Source organism: Passer domesticus, chromosome 3 (genome assembly GCF_036417665.1).
Source record: "Passer domesticus isolate bPasDom1 chromosome 3, bPasDom1.hap1, whole genome shotgun sequence".
NCBI classification, from domain to species: domain Eukaryota; kingdom Metazoa; phylum Chordata; class Aves; order Passeriformes; family Passeridae; genus Passer; species Passer domesticus.
Genome location: NC_087476.1, coordinates 107,894,471 through 107,918,462, shown reverse-complemented (window position 1 = coordinate 107,918,462; position 23,992 = coordinate 107,894,471). Strand labels below are relative to the sequence as shown.

At 40.8% G+C, this 23,992-nt stretch overlaps 1 long non-coding RNA gene across 4 annotated transcripts in view; it reads left to right on the top strand.

The window, feature by feature from the left end:
* LOC135297413 (uncharacterized) overlaps nucleotides 1-23,992 on the top strand; it is a 93,152-nt gene that overhangs the window by 3,617 nt on the left and 65,543 nt on the right. The window contains exons 3-5 of one of the 4 annotated variants that reach the window (XR_010359422.1): nucleotides 14,046-14,227; nucleotides 14,364-14,433; nucleotides 15,019-19,632. The exons of 2 other annotated variants lie outside the window; for them this stretch is intronic. This is a non-coding gene — a long non-coding RNA (uncharacterized LOC135297413). Of the gene's footprint in view, nucleotides 1-14,045; nucleotides 14,228-14,363; nucleotides 14,434-15,018; nucleotides 19,633-23,992 lie in introns of those variants that run through there. One more of the 4 variants, XR_010359425.1, reaches the window with a different exon arrangement.

Below are 23,992 nucleotides of genomic sequence, written 5' to 3'. Positions count from 1 at the left end.
TCAACAATATCTGCACATTACCTGCAATTGTTGGGAAGATGTTGGAGTCTATTTTTTGTATGGTACTTCAAAGGTTTTACAAATTCTTTGAAGGTGACTTAACAGCTATTAAATGATAGTAAAGGAGGGAAAAAAATCGAAGTCTTTCCAAAGAAGAAGTTTAAAGGATGTGTTTAATATTAGTGTTGGAAATGTGCTATAAATCCTCATAGTTTATGTGTGTCACCATCTCTGAGATGGCATTTATCACAGCAGAGGGAGAAGGAACAATTCACAGAGGAAAGGATCTTTTAAGAGTTTTATATGTTCCTCCCTATGTCACCAAAAGAACGGGGAAAAAAGACATTTGAGCAGAAACCCTCAGCTGCACAGAAATCCTTGAACAGTTGTAATGTCCAGGCTGTATGACAGCAGGACCGTCCTGCTGTTTTCCTTAAGGAAAACTGTACCTTTTCCCCTTTTTTAGCAGTTTGTTGTCTTTCCTAAGGTAGTTATAAAACAACAAGAACCTCCCTATGCCAAGTAATAGAAAGAAATGAAAAATGTCATTTAATACGTGGAAAAACCCCAAAGTTTGAATAATGAATGCAAAAGTTCAAATGCTCTGAATGGGATGCTTCTGTTGATATTTTCTATTCTAGTTCTATCTATTAATTCATGCAGGAAATTCTAAGAAGTGTTAGGAAGAGAAATGCACTTGTGATTTATTAGTTGGAAAGATGTTTCTCTAGAGTCAGTTTTAATTTCTTGACCCTCTGAAAACCCAAGCCAGGAGTTTTGTCAAGAGCTCTGTATTCATCCTTTCAAAAGTGAAAGCGTTTAAAGGAGTGTTGCAAGTAATTTCTTATTCCACTAGCTTCAAAGAAGTTAACTGCATTTAACGTCCTTAGCTCTTAGCTTAATTTGTTAAATCAAGCTGCTTCTGAGATTTATAGCAAAATTGTTTTTCTCTGGGGAAATAATTACTATTCCTCTTACTGGTGCGTGTGTGCAGATGTTTGTCAGCAGAGGAGTTGGAGTCAAGTTTAAAGGAAATGTTTCATTCAGTGGCACTGAGCTGGTATCCTAACAAGAAGGGGAAGCTGATCTATTGATTCTTGACTATTGGGGTTGTGCCCTATTGATAGGAAATTCTGCTTTGATACAGTTTTCCTGCAAGTGAAACTTCACTGACCTGTAAGGCGTTGTAAATGAACTAGGGCTGGTTCATTCTGGGCTTCCTGCTCACCTTGCCACAAGGTGGAGATGGGATTTTGGCTTCCAGGGCTATCACTTGATGGTCATCAAGCAAGGAAGAGGTGTTTAGTACCTGACAAGGCTGAGCCTCTAGTAAAAACCTTCATTTTGGGTGTTTTTAATGAAACCATTTCTCAAGAGAAGGGATTAAATTAGTGTGTGCACCTTGAAGAGGCTTTGACAGAGGGAAGTTCTGGCAGACCTGCCTGGCCTGAAACTGCATGGGCCCTCAAGGGGAAGGATTTTGGTGGGATGCTGGAATAGACACATCCCATCACCCACTGAGACTCATCCAATTGAGCCCCTGTTTTGGTACAGAGGTTGGGGATCAGAGAATTTCTCTAGGTTTGTAGGAACATAAGGGTTTTCTTCCAAACTGGGAAAGGCACTTACTGAGAAGTTTGGGACATTGCCCAGAACCTCCAAACTGGAGCTCGGTGTTTCAGTGGATTCCATGTCCTATTTGGGTTGTCATTAATGGAGGCAAAGCTTCTAGCCTGGCCATGCACATAGCAGAACAGGTACAAATGCAGGCAGAGCTTTCTGCAATATACTCTGAAAGAAATTGTTTGCATAGTTTTCCATCATCTGGACTACTTGATGACGCCACGTTTCTTTCCTCCTGAAGCATGCAGCATTTTATGGTTTTGACTGAGAAGAAACTTTGCCCTGAATAGTTTGACGTCTCAGTTCAGAAGTAGAAAGCCATACTGGGGGCTTTCTTAGGTCTTCACTGGGTAAGTTCATCAGTGAAAGGAGAGCCAGATGGATTTGAGTGATTGTCTGCTGCAATACTGCATCTTGCATTGCATGGAGGATGGGCAGAGGGTGCTGGTGGCTCATCAGCCCCTGCCCTCCCCGTCTGCTGCAAGAAGCAGAAAAATAAAGTTTTGTCAAATGCACCAGTGGCTACAACTGACAGAAGCTGGAGCTTCCAAGGCTTATAATAAATAGATGAGAAGCACAGACGGTGCTGTGCTGCCTTCTGGGATGCAGCACAGCCCTTGGACAGGTGCTGCCTGGTTAGTTTTCCCCTGGAGAAAGTGAGGACCAGGATGGTACCTCCGGTAGCTTGGAGGCTGGCTTGGCTCTTGGCTCAAGTCAGTTTTAGATGCACATAAAAGACTGATTATGTTGAGCTCTTTCTTTTTTAACGCTTAACCAGTGTTCCTAGAGAATCCGAGGAATTGCCTATAAAAGTTTCTACATCTGTTTCCTTCCCTAGGCTTGTCAGTTGTTACTTATATCCCAGTCATGGCAGAGAGGAAATACTGCTTATCTTTATTCAGAGTGTCTGGAACCCACCCTGAATTTAAAGCACCTCACAAATTTTTAAAACAAGCCATTAACAAATACTAGATGCCTGTCTTTTGTACTTTGGTTCATCCTTTTTTTCCTGGAACTGATTTTTAATGAAAAGCCAAACACCTTGGCACTACAGCAGAAACCTGCAGCCCCCTGAAAGTGCTCCATCCCAAGGCTGCTGGACAACACCTTGCAGTGGCCTGTGGATCTAGCTATGAAAGAATGTGGAGTACACTGTGTGATCTAAGTTTTGGGAAACTGGGAGAGCATTTCACCATCAACAGACCTTTAGGGAGATCCTGGATTTCTGTGTCTTTGCTAAGTTTAATTGTTTGAGTGACATGCTTTCCAGTCCAGCTATCTACTTTAGACCACAAAATTTCAGCTGAAGCAATCCCAAAAAAATAGGGTTGGTAGGGTGGAGCAGTACAGGGAGAAGGCTGGAACAGTGTATTGCAGTAGTAGGTGGGGGAGAAAAAAAAGAGAAACACCCAATTCTGGTGGTATTTTCTTTAAAACTGTATGGCACACCCATGTTTTGGAGCAGAGGCATGAAAGCTGGCAACAAACCGACTTTTGTTTCAAGTATATGCCTTTCGCAGTTTTTGTCAAAATCCACACAAATTTGGCACAGCTGCCAAGCTTTTAACCGTCTTGGTTCATGCATATTCAGCAGCAAGGAGGTGGATTTCAGCAGTGCCTAATGGTCTCTGCCCAAGGAGAGCCAGCCTCGTACCAGAGGTGGGAGCACTGCAGGGTGGAAGGGGAAGCAGATCCACATTCCGTGTGCTGCCCGTATCCTCAGGGCTTTTAGAGGATGGCAAGCTCTTGTGCTAGGAAACCTACACCTCTGTGTTGGCTTATTTCTGCCAGAGCAGCCTTGAGGGCTTTCTGCTCTGAATGTAGATGAGGGAAGTGGCAGGGAAGGCAACCTGAGAGCAGAATCTTGGAATTTGGTTGGAAAGGTGAAGGACTGGGAAGGAAGGAGAGGAGGAGCAAAGAGACAATAAGCCCTGCTGAGGACTTGGCAAAGGCCCAAGTCCTTGGCCTGTGGCCACAAAGATGAAGGATGAGGCAGGAGAAGAGGCTGGAGCATGGAGGGGCAGAGTTGTGAATTAAGGTTTGAAGGGGTGAGAGCTGGCTGGGGAGGAGAACAGAGACAAGAGCTGGGTTGAAGTAGGTGAGGCTTCTGTTATACTCTCCCTATAAACTTCATCTGTGCTCATTCCGGGCTAAATGTGGTAAATAAAAATGACAAGTGACAGGATAAAGTCTGCCCCCCAAATTGAAACGTCCCTACCTTTGATCATGTTCCTTTTCCTGTGCCAGCACATAGTCTTCAGGAACTAGAATTTAAGTTATTTGGCCAGGTTCTGAGCTGGTGACACCTGGTTTAACTTTATCAATAACTTCTTACAGATTTATGTAGACAGCCTCGCTCCATAAGCATTTTCCCACCTCTGTTATTTCCTAACATGGTTTATGCCTTTAAAGATAATAAAGATGTGGTCTTGTACTCTCAGACCTGTTGGGAGGCTGAGTTTTCTTATTAGTAGCCAAGAGTGGAATCTGTCTCTTCTTCTGTAAATTATCTTCATTTTACTGTGTTTTAAAATGCATCACTTAAAAGTCTAAAATATTTGACAGTCTGCAAATGTATTCAAAATACTGCAGCATTTAGCAATGGTCAAATATCTAGCTATACATTATATACTGTCACATATATTTAATACATGTGCAAAAATGTCACCAGACAGAATAGTTATGGGGAAAATATTGTAATAAATGTAAAAATTGTCATCTACTGATGAAAATGACCCTAATTTATTTGGAGCGCCGACATACATATATATCTTTACTCTGACATTTTTTTCTAGAGTTTTAATAAATAACTTAGTTTTGATACTTGTTTTCATCATGTGTAATGTCCTGGGATGAGGTGGAAGTTGGAATGCAGAAGGAATCAAATGGAAATTACTAGGTGGTGCCTTTTGTTTTCCAAGAGTAGTGAAGTAAAGTTTGAATGTGTTTTAATATTCTTGAATATTTAAATGCCCTGGGGCATCTTGTATTTAGAAGGATTTTTTTATTAGTTTCTTTGTGTATTTTCTCTTTTTTTCTTCCCTGTTTTGTATAAACTTCAAAGGTAATTTTTTGCTTGTGACTTTCTATGAAATCCTGGAAAATGTTCATAAGGTCAAATGGGTTGTTTTGATGTGGTGTTTGGATGTTCATTCTCTCATTGTTTTTGAAGTAAATAAGGCTATGTTAACATAAAACCATGTAACAAGTTGGCTTTGTTAACTAGCTGGTAGACTGGAGGAGAGGACAAATTTTAATTCTTTTTTTCTTACTGGTGTTTCTAGTCCCCATTTGACTGCAGATTTCTGTGATATTATCTAGGGACAAAATCCATCAAACTTCCCAATATTCTCAGAGCTGCTGTGGAGCTCGCATGGGAGGTCAGTGGATTCTTTGCAGGCTCTGGGTATTAAAATACAAGATATAAGTGAATCTTTCTGAATGGGAGTGAGACTTGTAATATTAGTAGCAAAGTAACAGCCTTATTTTCTTCTGGTAATTTCTGATCATTTCTCAGCCCACCAGGTTTAACCACCTTACTAATGTGCTCTACAATGTTCTGTACCAAATATTAATATCAGCATTATTACAGTGTCAGCACTTCTCTGGACTTAGCAGATATATTGTTTTCATTATATAAATCTGGTCCCCACACTCCCTGCTTTCCAGTTTAATTAATCCTCTGTCACACCAATGCTGCCAAGAAACCTGTAGCTATTTATAGAAAGGCATCATATTTTAATATGCAAAAGATAAATATGACTTGGAATGCTACAAACTGTGCTACAAGTGGGATTTAAAAGTAAAAAATTAATTTGACTGAATAATGAAAGCTATAGACTGCCTTTAATGCATTTCACCCTGTGAAAAATGTTAACTCTGACTAAGCAGATAGCAGATTAGCTTTAATTTTGAGTTTTGTGACCTTGAGATCTCTTAGACGAGTTTCCATGTGTCACACTCAATGAGGGAAAAATAACTTCTAGTTTTTATTTGTGTTCTGTACAGCAAAAGCATAAGCCACAGGGATCAGGTGATAAAACATCTCTGTAAGGACATTTTTTTGGGGAAACAGTTTTTGTTTGGTAAGTAGAAAACTGGATGGATAAGTCTTCACTGGTGAGTCACCAGCATTTTCCAAGACCTGCCATATGGCAGGGAGTGACATACTCCCACATCTCCTCAAAAGTGCCCCAAGATTGATGATTCTGGCTGTTTGCATCAACCCCCTGCATATAAATGTCCCAATAGGGAAAGAGAGGCTTCAAAGAAAACACAGAGATTAACCTCAAAATACTGGGCAGAAATAGCTTACATGCTATGGGTTTGGAAACTCGCATTCATGCCAAAACAGTAACTTTCTGGTGGTATTACTTCAGGCCATAAGTTTGCTGGCTAAAGGCACCTGGATCTGGCCAGGGTTTGTATTGGCTGTGTCGTTGTTCCTCCTTCACATCCCCAAATCTAAGCCATGACGTTCTCCTAAAAAAAGTTATGTTGGCTCTTCCCCAGCTTATTGTGTTTAGCTTTATCTTGAATGATTCTATTCTTTACAGTCTGCAGCCTCAGTCCAGAAATTACTTACTGCCCTGTATTTCCTGCAAACTTTTTTTTTTCTGGGATTGATTGTATGTTTGCCAACTGCAATGTTTCTGGCACCAGGTGGATATAAATGGTAGAGTTACAGTACCAGTGAGCAGTGTTTTCATAGTCTGGTATTTCAATTCCTTTAGAGTACTTTGGGGAAGCAGATATGAGAACTGATGTGGTCACTTGGCTACTGTGCCTTTAAGAACTGAGAAATTTGGAGGCTTTGTGCAGATGATGCAGTGCTGGACTTAGCTTGTCCTGTAGTCTTACTCTACAAAGGCCACACAGGCTCTCAAAACAAACTGAATTTTTTCTCATTATGCATTCTGAAAACTTTTGCAAATGTTAGATTTAAAACTAATGATTGTGTATTTAGATATGCAAAATAAAAATCAATTGTGCTCTTAATAACAAATATATGCCTGTAATTCTGTTGAAAAAAGTGCTTGTGGCACACTCTCCATTTTTCTATTTAACATCCCAGCTGTTTTACTAGTCCACATTTTTCTTCAAAATACTGAAAGTGAGAAAACCATGTTTCTACATAAAAGTGCTTGAAACTATTTTTGATTTAACTCAAAGGCATTCAGGAGCAAGAAAATGGTGTCAAGTGTCTTCAGCCAGTAGATTTAAATTTGTATTTAATACTTGCATAACTTAAACATTAGCCAAGAGAATTTTAAGCATTTTTTTTCCTTTAATTTGACTTTTAAAAAAAGTAAAAAAGACTCCTCCTGGACTGAGATCTTGTATCTCAAGTTTCAGACTGAAGTAAACTTTTACAGCCGAGTTGTAAAATAGCAGTTTATGAGACAAACTCTGCCAAAACTTTAACTATAACTGTGCCAATGTGCCATTATAATAATCCAACAATAATCATGGTCCATTATATTAAATCACTCGCACAGACAAAGACTGCTAACCTTTCCAAGTGGGAAAAAATGTTCCTTTCAGATCAGGGATAAATTCCAACTGAGAAGACCAAATGCTGCAGCCTTTAAGTAGTGAATACATTTACTTCTCCCCAGGGCTCAAATAACCCAACATTTGGTAAATGTTTAACAAGGATGAATTCTCCCTCCCATTTGCCCTTTTCTCATATACACTAGATTAACAAATTTAGTTTAACAAGATGATCTGTGTTACCCCCTGGTATCCCCCAATTAGATCCTTCCTCCTGTTATTGGCATATCATCCCAGTCCATTTGTTTGATAAGAGGACCCAAGGTAATTAGCTGTGTGGCAGAAAGTATCTCCCACCAGCCCTGCTTCTTACGCAGGCAAGTCTCCCCCTGACACAAGAAGGTGCTTTTGCTGTTGCTCTTTCCTTTTTTTTGTGTGTTTTTAAGGGGATCTCCTATTTGTAGCATTTTGCAGAGAAGATTAAGCGAGCATGGTGTGTAACTCTTGACTCCGGTTATGCCTCCCCTGCAGCTTGTCAGGAGCTAAATCAAAGCCTCTGCAGGAATTCACAAATCCAGCTTAGAAATCTCATATTTAGTCCTGGATAAATGAACATTGTTGAGGACAGAATAACTGTAGGCGCTCTGACGGGTTCAGGGGGCAGTGGTAGGCTGTGCCTGTGGTGTCTTTGTGCAGTCACCAATTCCTCCCTTAGCCTTCTCCGTCTTCAGGTGGGTTTTGTCACATTCAGATGCACTGTTGTTTCATGTTGTATGTGTCCAGCTGGATGGATGGCAAAACTATATGTTTTGGGGGTTTTTGTTTCATTGGTTTCTTTTAATTTGCTGGGCCTTTTTTGCTTTTGTTTGGTTTTTATTTCCCTTCAATTTGTAAAGTTGTTGGGCTTCTGCTGTGACAGTAATTTGGGGCTCTTCTGTTTTCTTGGGTATGTATTAGCACCTTCAGAGTTACCAAGTTTGTCATTCTTAGAGCTTAATCCCTGCAAGGGCTGGGAGGAGAGCAGAGTTAGGCTGGGAAGGACCTGAAGCCCATGTTGGTGATTTGAATCACACCGAGAAGCTGCTTTTAATTCCAGAACTAGAGCTTCTACCAACGCTTAACACTGGAGCAGGGGTGGTGATAGCTGAGAAAAATCTCTAATGCTTTTAACAGCCATCAGTGTCACTGATGAATAAAGCACCTTCCTGTGCCTTAGTGAGAGGAAGGGCTTTACCTCTGTCACTGAAACCTGCCTGGAGGATTCTCCCACACCTGTGCGTGCCATTGCTGCCTCTGCAGCATTTTGTAGGGCTTCCCTCCCATGCAGAAGTAAAGACCTGGTTGAAAGCTGGGCAGTGTTGTTGGTGTGCTGGAGGAGACCCGAGGCAGGAGCAGTGTGGTGCTGCTCAGAGTGCACTTCAACATGGCAGCATTCCTCTGTGAGCTGCTGAGTTTTGTCACTTGGCTGGTACTGAGAGCTCCATGCCTGATAGTGCTCAGTGACTTAAATATCCTCGGCAAAAGGGCCCTTGGATGAGCTCAGGATTGTGGCAATGACAAATGACAAGGACTGTGGTGGTTTGCTTTATGGCAATATCCTGTTATTGGGGTTGGTGGATCCCTAGCTGAGCACCATCACCCTTCCAGGTGGCTTTGTCCTGGTTTCTGACAGACTGACCTTTGGGAAACATTCATCAGGAGACTTTTTTTTGTCCCGTTTCTGTCTCTGACACCTCAAATTAGGTGATGGCAATGTCAGACTTTAGTCAGCCTGGTCATTGAAGCTGATAGTGGATATAACATGGGTGATATCTATCATCAGGAGCACACTGCTGAGCTGCTTGCTATAGCAGGTGGGAATTGCACTATTCTCTTTGTGGGAGAGGTCTCACATCCTAGGAAAGCACAGCCATGTGTTTCCTTCAGCTTCACGTGGAGAGTTGTTTAGGACTTACCCTCAGGTAATGCAAGAACTTTGTGTCTGTCCATGCATTATCATTTTGGCTGTGATTGCTAAGGTGGTAGGTTTGGGGAAACTCCTCAGTGTGAAGGAATTTACCCATGAGCTCTCGAAATACATTTGTTTCTGAGGAGATTTTGCCTGGAAGAGTCTCCACATGAAGGTGTGTTTCATTTTGCAACGGCATCCTTTAATTGCTGGCAAAGGAAAAAATTCTCACTTGTTTGTGTTTTTATTAATCAAGCTAAATAGAATAACGCAGACTAGGTGCAAGAAGGCACCAAAGGACTCATTTGGATAAATAGGACTCTTAATTCTTCAGTTATTTACACAGTCATTCTGCTGTTCTTAGGCACAAGGAAAAAAGAAAGAAACCACTCAAGTGCTTCAGTAGCACCAAGAAAAATTAGTCAGTGGGAGGATGGTGTAATAAAACTGTGTCACAAGATAATCACTCCTTGCTGATATACAAATGCTACAGCAGAAACCTGTCCTTGTCATAAAGTTGCAATTACCAATGTCTCAGTACTTTGAACAAAAGGTAAATACCCAGATGAGGGAGCAAAGAGCCAAGAGTTCCATCCTCTCCTTAACCATCTCCTTATGTATGTGCATGTAATACTTCCCATTTTTCTCCACTGTCTTTCCAAGAAGAAAAAAAAAAGTATTCCTAAGTGCCTGAGAAAAGAATAACCCTTACAGAAGACCGGCATTCACTTAAGGAATTAGTGAAATAAAATATTGTATTTTCTGGGTTTGACTATTTTCTCTTTGGGGGTTCATAGCAATGAAGTCAAATCCCCAAACTACTAATTCTACAGGTTCAGGCATTTCAAGGCACTGAAGTGATTTCTTTATTGAAGTCAGTTTTACCAATTTGTGTTTACTCAACAGCTTTCCTATCTGGCTGAGATGCTCTTTTAATACAGGTTCAAGCAGTATTTGATACTGCAAAATGCCAAAAATGATCTGTAAGTCCTCAAACTCCAGTAAGGTTTGCAAACAGCACAAGAAGTACTCTAGACCTTGCAACCTGTTTTTATGGATGTTGAGATAGACTTTAATCTTAGAAGATCAGGAAGTGATTTCTAGGCCTGAGAGTTTGCTGTGGCTCAGGAACGTCGGGAAGGTTGAGAGCAGCCTTGCAGGAAAGAACCTTTTTGGTTAAGTTGGGATGATTAGTTGACAAAGCCTCTCTTTATTCTTTGTTTGGCCCACTGATTTTTAGCTATTTTAAAAGTCAATTACTGCAGTTTCTGTTCTGATAACATCTAGTGATAGAGCTAATGAGTGTCTTTGGAGCTGCTGATGTGTTACTGGCTGTTTAAGCAGCAGGTTCCGTTCTGGCTGAGTTGGAGCCCCTTCAGATGTGCCTGAAGTCACCTTGTGTTCAAACAAGCTGTCCAGAGCTGTCTGCTTCTCCTGAAACTCACTGAGTGGAACCCTAACCCCAGACCAAGTGTCTATCTGGTTTAGTGGTGTAAGATTGAGGAGGCACTAAAGGAGTCTGCCATTGAGCCTTGCATCACCTTGTGTTGGAGCTACGGTCCATGTGGAGGTACAGAAGGGCCAAAGAGATCTCAAGCTCTTACAGTTTCTCTAGAACACAACATTTCATTGCTTCCCCTAAGAACGAGTTGTGCTCTGGTGATGCAGCCTGGTTCTGAGAGCAACCATGAGTTTTGTGCCATGAGGCCAGGCCACACTACCAGGCCAAAAGGAAAACTAGTGCCATAAAGTTGGTCTTGTGGCCAGAGAAGGTGCTAGAAACTGTGATCATCCAAAAAGAATGACAGAAAGTTTTTTGGTTCTGTTCAGAGGTTGCTTAAGTGCTCTCCTGTAAAGCTGGGTTTTATCTGAGAAAATGGTGTGAACAATTTGGAGGCAAATGCAGACTTTCCACTCTCTGCGTGTCCTATATAAAATGGCAATTTTCCAGTGTCACTTGTAAATGATCTTTTCTTTGATGTGCAACTAGATGCCAGAGAATTTGGTATAAGCTTTTGCATTGTGCTGAAGGCAATAAAACCATCAAAATCTCCTTTTTTGGTTGCGAGAGAGCAGCTGTCTAGCTCGGTGGGTAAAGCTGGCCCATCTTTGCCTGGTTTTATGAGTCTCTTTTTAGGTAGAAATTCAAAAATATCTTCCTCTTAACTACTTCCAAAAGGTCAGTGGAAAGTGCTGCTTTAACAGTTACACAAAACACTTTGGGGGTGGGGAAGAATCAGAAATAAGTTGTCCTCTGCTTTTCTCATGGCAAACATATTCAAGACCAACCACTTTCTCTCTGCTCTGCTGTGAAAATGCCATTAAACTAGTTTGTTTACAACCTTTTGCTCCTTTTTCAATACGTGATTTTGACGCAAACCCATATTTTAGGCAGACTTTACTACTAGCACCACATCCTGCTGAAACCTTGTAGACTTCATCAGCAAGTCCCCAGCCACCCAAAGGCATGGGATGCCAGGGCAGCCTGGGAACAGGGATGGAGCTCCATTCTGCTCAGAACCCTTTTACACAACTCTATTTCTGGCTCTTTGCTTGCTCAAATGAAACTGTCTGATTAAATAACACATAGGAAACAGATTTCAATCCAAGTCTGAATCATCAAGCTATTAATTTTTTAAAAAGTGGTTGGTTTGGGTTTGTTTGGGGGGATGGGGTTTTTTGGTTTTTTTGGGGTTTTTTTTCCCTCCAAATCCATGCTTGCTCCTTTCCATGTTAGTTTTCCCCCAGAAGGACACTCAGGAAGTTCATTCAGATTAGGTGTGAATTCACAGTGTATGAACTGTGTAGACACCCTTGTGCAAAATGAAAGCTGCCTGAAGTTGGCTTGGCTTTGAAAATGGATTTAGTCCACCCTAGGTCTCAGTAAGAATTTTCTTGCTGAGATATAATTAGCTAATTAGCTGATTTAACTAATCCTTCTTTAAAATGAATTTGGATTACTTTCCTTGGCTGTCCTCAGAGAGACAGAAGTGCTTAACTCTCCTAGTAACTAATGCCATCACATTCTGGGATGCACACAGTACTTCTGCAGCATCCCATATTTTGAGCCCATTTGGATGGGGAGCAAAGATCTTGTGTTATCGAATCTAAATTTGCCATACATTCAGTCTGTGCATTTCATTACCAAAGTTAGTACTGGAGCTGGGACTTGTGTTTTGGGTACATCTCACCTTTTTCTTGAGGAATCAAGGCTCTAATTTCAAGAGAAGCCATGAGGTGTAGGTAAGTTCTTTGAGTTCTTAAATTGCCAGACTTAAGTGCTGGGTGCACAACTAGATTCTCTGACATCTTTGACAATTAACATGCAGTCCAAATAAGGATATTTTAATTAATAAATAAATTTAATACAGCATCAGTGAGGATGTTAGATCTCAACCTAGACCAGGGGAGTAAGCAGTACCTAGACAGAATGGACCTTGCCTGCTTGTATAGGGTCTGATGAATTGTAGCTTTTGATCCTGTTCCTAAAATAATTAGTTTTTTGGATTTGGTTTGTTGTTTTTTCTTGGGTTTTTTTCTGAGAATGCACTGAAAATGGACTGGAAAAGGGTGGATGGAATACACGTACTTGAATGGAGAAAGGAAAAGAGATTAAACCAGATGAGACTCCTCTGAGTTAGTTAATTGTATCCCAAGTATTGTTATCAGCATTCCCCTATCCAATTGGAAGAATGTGATGCGTAATATTCCACAACTATTTGTCCTGCTTCCAGCTCTGTTCAATGTTCTCACTAATGACTTGCACAGAGCAGTACAGAATATGCTTATTAAATTTGCAGACAACATGAAGTTATAAAGGCCTGCAAATATACTAGGGGATGGGATTAGGAATTTAGAAAGGCATATAGAAATTGAGGAACTGGTAAAAAAAACAACGTAAAAGAAGGGATAAAATTCAACCGAGGACTAAGCTCACAAGTCATTGACTGCATGAGCATGGGATGCATAGCATGCAGGTGATGACACTTTAGGAGAGTTTTGATGAATTATAGTTAGATCACAAGCTGAATGGAAACTTAACCCTAAAACCAGTCACGTCAGGGTATTGCAAAGAAAGGCAGACCTTGTAAGTGGAACTTAGTAGGCATTTACCTCTCAGGATAGGGTTATGTCACTTGGCACTGGAAAGGTGTGGACTAGGTTTGCTACTATTCTTCAAAGTTGGAAAGATTTTGAAGAAACACTGAGAATATTTATGGGTCTGGGAAAAATGGCTTAGGAGGAGAAACTGGAAAACCTACAGTTTTCTTGTCTTCTAAAAGACACTGAAGTTAGGCATAAATACTCTTTAAGTACATTAAAGACTTTTAAAAAAATTAGGTTGGTACCTCTTTTACAAGTTTGTGTTGGGGCCAAAATCACAGCAGGAGAGTTCCAGATTAGATGCTAGGAAAGTTTCTCCAGAAATAATGGTAGCATTGGGTTAGGGCAGATTGCCTGGTGTAGTGTCTGTTATTGGTGGTCAGTAGAAACAGTTGAGAAATGAGTTTATCAGCAGTGTAATTAATATGGTCACCCCTGTCCTGTGGGATGATTGAGGACTTCTTGGGGCCTTTTTTGGTCTGAGGACTTGAGAGCCATCAGTAGAGTACTTGGAGTAGTATCCAGGGGCAGCAGTTACTCAACTGGATATTTGTGCTACTATTTTAATCTTTGCAGGTAATTAGTTTAATTATTTCTAGACTCTCCATGAGTAGCTAGGACCGGATCAGGACCTTCTGAGAGCAGCTCAGTTGTGTACACAGGGATACCTGCTTTTCAAATGCATGGCTGTTTACTATGAAGTTTTATTCCCAATCACGCTATAACATTCCAAAGAGGATCCTGGTCTAGGATTTGGCAATATTTTTGCTGTCAAATATAGGAAATAAAATCATATGACCATGTATTTTTTTCTGCATTAAACACATCTAGAACCATATACCAACCTCCTTGTTCTCTTATCATGTCCCTTCTACAGCTGTTACCTCTGCATAAAACTACAAGGAAGGGTAGGCAGGTAGGATGGAGGATGCCCCCAGTCAGCTTTTTCGCCTGTGATGTGAGGCACCACTGAAGATAGAGTCTTCTTCACACACAGAACATATCTGGAAAATGCATTGCAGTGTTTTGAAAGGCTGGGAGAGAGGTCACAATTATAAGGTAAATGCCAAATTATATTCCTTAATTTATCACATTGAAACATTTAAAAACTTTTAAATTTCCCAAATTTTTATCATCTTTGGAAATACTGTTTTCTTTACGTACTCAAGCATTTTCTTGGCTTTTATGCCTTCAGTGTGGACAGGCAGTCTGCTGCTTGGGACAGCATTTAGGAAGAGGAGACCATTTTTCTGCATTTTGTAATAGTGAGTGAGTTTGGAGCAGTCATTTGAATGGTTCATTATGTGTGCATGCACCTCTGTGTCTAAATAATCATAGTAATTTCCTTTATTCAATTCTTCAAAGTCCCAGATGAAATCTGGATTTCAGTACAGTTTAATGCATGTAATTCAAGATACAAAAAAGGGAAAGAGGCATTTACTGTACAGATGGGAAACTGAATCACACAGAACTGAGAGACTGTCCAAAAATAATACAGAAAAACTGAGGCAGAGCATGGATTCAAGCCTGAACTTTGTGATATCTCACTCAAATCCCTAATTACAAGGCTGTTTTTAAATTTCCAAGTTGTTCCCTTGTACATAACAAGCGTCATCACTTAGGCCTTTAACTATTTTGTTTCTAAATGAAACCTTTCTTCGCTCTGCTGGAACACGGAGCTGGAACACTGGTGTGACTAACTGGAAAATGATGATTTCACGCCAAAGCCAGGGAGATGTGGCCAAATGGATAGGAACCAGTCTTGCGTCAGGCTTGACCCATTAGGTGTCACGTCAAGAAGTGCCACATTGCTGCCACCTTTGTGATGTATCTCACACTTGTCTCCACAGCCCTCGGTGTGGCTCCTGCCGCGGTTATCGCTCCCGATCCCTGGCTGGGGACATGGAGGCCAGCTGTGCTGTTAGAGAAGTGCCATCGTGGGAAGCTGGAGCTGCAGCCAGTGTGGCCGGGATATCAGCACTGCTTCTGACATTCTTGGACCCCTCCTCCTTGCTGCTCTCCTATTTCCCCACTCGCACTTCCCCCAGATAATTTAAGCTCCAGAAATCAGATGAAAATTCCTACTCAGCAATTTATTTTTCTCCCCTCCCCCTACGCTTTTAATCCCAGGAGCTTGTTCAGGGAGAAATATGTGCTATCTCAGACATATGTGGGTGTGAAAGAGTGCGCTTAGTAAGGGCTTTCTTCAGGTTAAGAAAACAGCAAACTCGTTCTGTGACATTCTCTCATCCTTCGGTGACCTGTGCAAGGCACAGGGAGTGTTGTGCATACACCTGAAGCTAAAACAAAGCTGAAAAACATCTAAAACGCTGCAGTTGTTGGGTGGGGTTGGAGTGAATGAGCAGGTGCATACCAAAGCAAAATTATCTTGGGTTGTGTTCCTGTCCTGTTTCATAATCATTAGGCAGGTTTGGGGGCAGAAAACTTCCAAGAAAAAGGGAAAGAAGAGTGGGAAATGGCAGTTCAGAAGTCAGTGGCTTTCCTGCAATCAGCCCAGTAGTTGCTCCTAGCTGCCTGACTGCCAGGGTTTGGCAGAGATTTAGAAGCTGAGTATCTGTTGACTGTCAGGGCAGTGCTGTCAGTCACCTACGTTCAGGTTAATGCTTCAGGGAGCTGGCCAAACTCCAGGGGATAACTCGCCTAAATAAAGATATCATTGCTCTTTTCTTGGAACTAGATGTTCTTCCCTCCTCCCTCAGTCTTTTGCTCCTTCTTTGTGCTGTGGAAAAATGAGACGGCTTTGCACAATTTGGGGGATGTTCACATGTAGAGGAAAATTTCTCATCCCTGCAGGAAAAAAAAAACCAACTTGAATCTAGAAATCTTAAAATTAAGATTGACCCAGATTAATGTGTGTTTTTCAGAACAGGATGAACTGAACAGATAGGCTGAAAAATGCAGTGAGTAATATATGTAAACTCAAGCCTTTGGTATGCAGCTTAATCTGGCACAGCACCCAACTTGCCTGACTAATCTGCTTTATGTCAGCATGACAAGGTTTGTTGGAAGTGATGATATCTTTTAGTAGACAAAGTAATTTAGTTGGCTATCTGTTAGTAGTATTAGACAAGGTTTCAGGCATATAAGTCCTTCTGCAGACCACCTGAAAGCTTAAAAGAAGGTGTCACCTTTGCTTTTAGCTGACCTGTGGAAACAGTTGGGAGCTTAAAGCTTGCCTGCTCTCTCAATCTTTTCTGCTTAGTTTTATGAAGGATTTATTCTACCTTGTCTACATGATGTCTAGAGACTAACTTATCCACCCAAGAGTACAATAATTTCCTTCTTTCAAATGTTCCTCTGTGTTAACAGGAAAAATTTCAGAACAGCTGGGCTTGGGTGGTTTAGGTTTTGGGGTACCCAGATTTTCTTTGCTGGTCATCTGCTCTGTGCTGTAGATATTCTGTATTGTATTAAAATCAGAGCCTCTTGTGATATTTGAATTTGTGTATCCAAAGGAGACATTTAAAGTCAGTAACCACTATTGAAAAGCACAAATTTTGAAGTTAATTGTAATAAGATAAAAGACAATAAATTAGTTAAGTTTCTCTTCTTCTGTGTTTGCCTTCAGCAAAGAGGAAGAAGAAATGAAGTTACTTAGACACTTGCCTGTGTTGTGGATTAGGAGTGATAAAGTCAAATAGCTACCAAATGCTTTACAAAAATAGCAAAATCTAGCAAGCGAGTAAAGGAATACTCAAACTGAAGCCGAAAAAGAAAATAATGAAAACCATCCTCTCTCATGAATAGTTTTGGTCCTCATTATAGATTAGTAGTTTTGTGAGATGATGTAGAAATGTTCCTTATTATCACAGCTTTATTGCCTACCTCTGTACATCTGTTCCAAAATTCATTTCAAAATGGCCAGACATTTCAATAATCCAGTGTGGCTTGGAATTTTCATATTGTTTCTGGTGCGTTAAAATCTGGATGGAAAGCTGGTACTTTTAAATTTACAATTGCACAGACCGCACAACATCTGGGTAGCTTTGCTCTATTGCTTTCCCTGTTCCTTTAAATTTAGAATGAAGTTATGATGTGCATGAAAGGCTAAAGACCTTGTGTGTGGCAGGTGTTATTTCAAGCTGACAAAAATTCAGTAATATGTTCATTTTTCTTTGATATAGCCTTTTACAAAAATGCATAAAGCACTGATCCAAACCTTGGCAATATAGTTTTATTTTTTAAAAAAGGCAAATGGGGCATTTTCTGGACTAGGATAAATTAACAATTAACTTATATATGTGCATGTGTTTATGTTTATTAAAAAATATATTCATGAAATGTTTCCCTAAGAAGTTATTTATTATTATTCCCTACAATTAAAGCTTCTCTGTTGAGATGCATTTACATACTTTCTGGTGGATCAGTAAAATGTTTTGGGCTCTTATTTTCCAAGAATGATAACACTGAGGAAAATTGCAAACTTCTTTTATATATTACATATAATATATCATGCACACTACATATATAGATTCCTAAGAAATGTCTTGATGAGTTACCCATCACTGGCAGTCCAGCAGCCATAACTAAAGTGATCTGAGATCTTTAGCAGAGTGAAACATCCTGGTTCTAGTGGTCAGTGCTGAGCTTTTCTGCTTTACATGAGCCAAGACATAGTTGATATATGGCTAATCTGCCCAATACACCCATGGCATCCTAAATATGGCCTGTATAAGAAGACCTCTTTAGCCTGCAGGGTTAGTACTTGTATTTCTATTTAAAGACAAATAAACAAAAAATTCCAAACCAAAACCCCTATGCCCTCCCAACCCTCCCAAAATCATAATTCATAAATATGTGAAAGGATGCAAACTTTATATGCATTGTCCCTGTGTCTGATTGAACCAAAAATCTTTGGGGAGATTTTTAAATGCTGCACACCTGAATCTTCTGAATGAGTCCGTGGGGCTTTCTGTATTGCTGCTCGTGTTGAGCAAGAGAAAAATGAATTTTGGGGAAAACCGTGCATGTAACCAAATTCCAGCTTAATGGTTTTACTCCTTTATCCTTTGGAGTCCCTGTGACCTCCTCTGAGAGACATATGGGAGGGTGCTTGTGGCTGGAATATTTGGTTAAAAGCCCATCCCAGTTGTGTTTGGCGTTACTCTTGAGGTGGGTATAGTGCTGTTTTGCCAGAACACGTCTGATCAAACTGCATTTTCAACCTGACCTTCTCCTCACCCCTAATAACTTCCTGGTTGCTCGGTCAGAGAGAGATTTATGAGCAAGGACAAAGTGTGATGTGTCTGTCCCAGCAGCAAGGGAAACCAGAAAACTTATTAAGAAAGAAGGGAGGGGGAAAGAAGAGAGAGAATGAGAAAGAGAGACTGAAAGCGAGTCTGGGTTTCAGACAGAAGCACTTCAGCTTCTGGTCTACTGTAATTACCCAGCCACTGAAGAAATAAAACGTTGAAAAATCAATTTTATAAAAAAATCAATGTTTTAAACAATTTGAAAAGCTCTCATAATTTTAAATCCCTCTGCAATGTGCGTGTTCAGAGCCCTGATCACCTTCAAAGTGAAGTGCTCCAAAAACTTTAAATTGTTCTGCACAGAATAGGCTCTGAACCCCCATTTCACTACCAAATGGAAGAAGTCTTGAAAATGTGAAGCATACCAATAACTTTTCAATAAACCTCTCTGCCCAACCCTACCCATGCTTCCATGAAATTCATACATCTCAGAATTTCAGTGTTTTATTTCTGTTGAAAAAAATTCTGCTTGTAGTCTGTAAAGATGATTTTTGTCTACTATAGTAAGAGATTTTTTTTTTAAAGTTAAAAATATGAAGGACTTTCTCAGGTTTTTAGTTACTGAAATGGTCTTTCCCATTTTTCCCTTTAAAAGTTTTTCTATTTTTTCCTGTATTTAGTCCAGACAAAAAGTACAAATTGATGAGTATAGCTGTTATCGTTTCCTAACTTACAGCTCTGTGCAGAAAGTGATTTTACATTGAATTGTAATTTCATTCACAAGGGCTTTAGACCTTATATAATTAAAATACCTCAATCCTCTTCAAATTAGAAAAGCAAATTGTTACATATCATAAGTAGGTGCTTTTCACTCTAATGACAGTCACTTAGATGATTTATGACATACATTATTTTATATCAAAGTACAATGAAATAGGCATTACCAAAGGTAATCTCAGTAATGTCTGAAAAGGGATCTCAAACCTCAGTGCAACAATGAATGCAGTATTTAAAATGCAAAACCCAAAGACATTATTATGGTTTTGATTTCTTATGCCACAGCTTCTCCTGATCTGTTATATTAGTACAGCAATACAAAGGGTGTTTTCGATGTATTTTGCTAAGATAACAGACGGGAAAAATGAAATATAAAGTCAGGTTTTATGCAGAAATTGTTATCAAAGGGATGATAAAGTAAAACTGCATAATCGCAAGGAAAAACAATTGATGATGTGCAAACTGAAATATATTGAGCTCATGGAATATGCTCATTTTCAGCTTTTAAGCCTTTGCATTATTAAAATGCATAATAAAATAAAATGCTTGGATAATGTATAAACAAATCAGAATAAAGTAGCTTCTTGAATATGATTATTTTCATACTTCTGTATTCTGTATGAAGATTATCTCTTCTCTCCTCCTCCACTCCTGCTGCAGTGACCCATTCCAGAGTCAATGGTGAGAATCCCAGTGTCCTCTGTGTCCTTTGTGGCAGGCAAATGCTGGGCTGCAACACTGCATCAAAACAGGGACAAATGGCTATAAATGAGAACAAATGGCTGTAGGTTGGCCATGAATACCTTTATGCTGGAGATGAGAAAAAAGTGCCTAACCATCTGAAGTGTGAGACTGGAGCAAACTTCCTGCAGGAATAATTGAAATTAAAAAAAAAAAAAAAAGAAATAAAAATTAGAAAGCTACACGGATTTTAAGTGAGAAGTTGAGATTTGAGGTGGCTGCCTGCAGTGCTCTAGGACCTATAGGGCTGCCTGGGGGATCCATCCTGCAGCAACAGCCTGGCAGAGATTGTCCTGTGCTGGTGGCTGGAGGGATGTACTTGTCTGAAGTGAGGAGGTCTTGGTGTTGTGAGGGTCCAAAGGTCATAAAGGCTGACAGAAAGGGTGTCTGAGTAAGCAAATAAATGCTAGAGATCCTTGGTTGGGGATGAGTAATTGTCAGAGTTTCAACAGTTCTGGTGAATGGGCATCACGAGGACAGACGAGTGAGCATCAGGGAACACACAAAAATGACTAAAGGATTGGGAAATCTGACTTACTGTGAAAAGCTCAGGAAAGCCCAGCCTCATTAGCTTGAGGAGACTCAATCACCTGCTGGGACAACACTCAGGGGGGGCACAAAGCCCCTGTTAAATCTGCCAGATCCCCGTGCAGTCCTCAGAGGGGCTTCCGAGAGACTTCCCAGCCTGTTATCCCATTCTCCCCCAGTCTGTCCCCTTTTGCCCAAACAATGTTTGGTGGAGCTAGACCCATTCAGCCTCAAAATGTAGCAGGATGAAGATCATGAACTTCCCAAGGGCTGAGAGGGAAAGGCAACATGTTGTTCATCATGAAAAATGTTAAAAAGGAGATGTCAAGTTTTCTGAGAGAGATCTTTCCCAGGAATCAGCTCTCAAAGCACTGTGGCTGTGCCAGCTGAGCATGTTTGTCCCTGATGGCTGCATAATCGATGGTGTTGTGGTCTGGTGCTCACTGACTGAGCCCCAGCCTGAACGTGCTCAGCAGTTTGCCTCTCATTTGCGTCAGCGTCTAAATAAAGATGAATACCATTTTTTTCCCCCTCTTTTCAAGATGGGCTGTTAATTTTATAACAGAAGAGCAATCTAATGACTTATATAATTAGGAGCATGTTTTTAAATATTTCAGAAGACTTTTTCCCCCCCCCCCCACTCTTCAGCAGCCATAATTAGGGAGAAAATTGTAAAGAATCTTAACACTGAGATACGTTCAGGGTTAGAACATTGTACTAATAACACCATGGCTGTGGGTTTGATCCCCATATAGAACATTCACTTAAGAGGTAGACTTGATGATCCTCGTGGGTCCCTTCCAACTCAGAATATTCTGTAAAATGGCAGCAGTCAGATTTCAAAAGCATCGTGAACAGCAAGAGTTCCTCCACTCAGAAAATCTGGTCACAGTTTTACATACCAAAATGGAACCTTGGGGGTTTAAAAACATAATAAATTCACATTTCATTTTGAATAGAATTCCTTTCCAGTGCCTGTGCTTAAAGTGATACTTGGAATAAACACTGTTGGCAGGAAAAAACCCAACATCCATCTTGAGGCTAGTTTCGTATTTAGCCCTGACAAGCTGTGGTCAGTCAGTCCAGGCTCATTGTGCCACTACAGTCTCAGCTGAGAAAATGGAGATAGTAGACCACAGGGTTTCAGTCTGGCACATGTTCCCTGCTGCTTCACAGATGGAGTATCAAAAGCTCTTCCCCTTCCCTTGATTCTCCCACCCAGCTGAAGGGGTTGAGCATACCACACTTGCAAAACTTGTTCTGGGCAGTGCTGGAAGTGGGTGAAGGATGTGAAGGCAGAATCTACAGTGCTGCTTCTTGGTGGCTGCAGAAATACTTCCATGTATCTCAGAAGAAGATTTCCCTACTTTAGGTGGTTAATATTTTGATTTGCCCAACTCGATCACATTTCCTGCTTAGTGAGTGAGATAATAACAGGAAAAAATTCTTCTCTGAGTGGGTGGTAAGGGCCTGTCAAAAGATTGCCCAGAGAAGCAGTGGATACCCCATCCCTGGAAGTGTTCAAGGCCAGGCTGGATGAGGCTCTGAACAACCTGGTCTAGCAGAAAGTGTCCCTGCCCATGGTAGGGGGTTGAAACAAGATGATTTCTAAGGTCACTATCAAGCCTTTCTATGATTATGTGAAAAATTCAGCTTGATAAGCAAGTGTTTGTGCTTCTGGATGAAGTATTTTATTCTGGAGACAGTCAGGAAGAAAGTGAAGGGGAGCTTTCCTGGATAACAGCAAATGGTCATGATGAGCATGGTTAGGGACCCAAGCCTGACCAGTCTCAATCTGCATTCCTTGGTGGATCTAAAGTTGGATTCCTCCTTGTAACTCTTTTTGTCTTGCTATGAGCTCCCCTGGTGTGGCAGATGGGATTTTGAATGGTCAATGGTTATATGAACAAACCAGCAACTATAATCATGGCCTTGTACTTAAAAAAAGATAAATGTTTCCCTACCCTGCCATTGCCTGAAAAGCTTCAGTGACTGAAATATGTGCTCCTGAGCAGACATGCTCTTCTGGGATCTCCTGATGATGATGGTGTGGAAAAGAGCCAGGAAGAAAAGTCTTGGTGGCGGTGGGGTGAGTGCAATGTAAAGGTAGGTAATAATTTAGCTTGTAGAACTGATGAGGGCACCTTGGAGAGCAGGAAGAAGGACTTTTTAATAATAATGATGAACCAGTTTGACATGGATAAACTTGATTTTGGGATGAGAGAGCTGCTATAATTTAAAAATAAACAATTTTTAAAAAAAGATTCTCTTAAGTGAGGTTTTCCTATAGCTTTCTGTAGAGACATTACCTCTCAATTGCTGGTTTCCCAGTTTATTTTCCCACTTAAGTCTTGGAGATTCAGTTCCATTGCTATTAGTTCTGTAAAAATTCCTGCCAGAGAAAATGTGGAAAGATCATGGTGATGTTTTTAAGATATGATGGAATATGGCAGGTGTAGGAAATGCATAGAGAAACAAACATAATAAGGGTTTCTCTTCTATTTTACCAAAGAGGACAAAAATATAACAATGAGCGGCTGGGGTTAGGATAGCATTGTGGGATTGAGGTTGGAGGAGGGATGACTGAGCTTTTCTCAGCTATGTGGCAAAGCTGAAGTCAACACTTACCTAATTCAGCTCCTTCTGTGGGGAGAAGGATGCTCACGTGCCGGATGGTGGGTCCAGAGGTTCAGCACTGCCTGTCCTCACACAGAGGCACTTTGTCAGGTCCACACTCTGCCTGGGTTCTTTTGGGGCATTTCCAGCATGGACTTACATGGTTTGTCAAGGTGTGTTTGGCAAGAACCCTTTGCCATTGGATGGTCCAGGAGCAGGACATACCTCTATGCTTGGTGGAAGTCACCTATTTAGGACTTTTAATTCATCAGTACTGCTTTACTTGTGGGTTGTTTTTTTTTGGTGGTTTTTTTTTGGGTTTTTTTTTGTGTGGTTTTTTTTTTTTTTTTTGGTGTTTTTGGTTCTTTTTTTTTTTTCCATGAGCTCATCTGCTCTATATGTAATATCCTCATGCTCCAAAAAGGTGAGTACAATAAGCCCAGAAAATTGCTTTGAGCAGTGAAGTTTTGTACTTGTAACCCGAGATACATAGCCTAATGTCCATGTGGATTTGCTGGGCACTGCCTTTCGTTGCATCCAGCTCTCATGCAGCAGAGGTCGGGGTCATCTCACAGCTGGCTACAAAGCCTGTGTTCTTTCTAACTTGGTCCCAGCTGTGTCTGCAAGCACTTGTTCCTATTTTCCACCCAACTCTTAGCCAAATACTCTGTACTCTGATCTTTCCACAAGCTGTCTTTGGCTCCTTGTCCTCCAGCCATGCTTCCTGTAGGGCGGAAAGCAGAAGGAGAGGCAGCTGCATTGGTTCTTCTGGCATTCAGGGTGCTCTGGATGTTCTGTCCTCAAACTCCTGGAGGGGATGTCCCCCAGAGGGACCAAAATTCCTTCCTTTCCAGGTTATTCCAAAGCTTGCTGCTTCTGAGCTGCACCATATGCTGTAGAGGAAGGAGGCAGGTCATGGAGAGACTTCCAGTCTGTCTGGTCCAGGCCT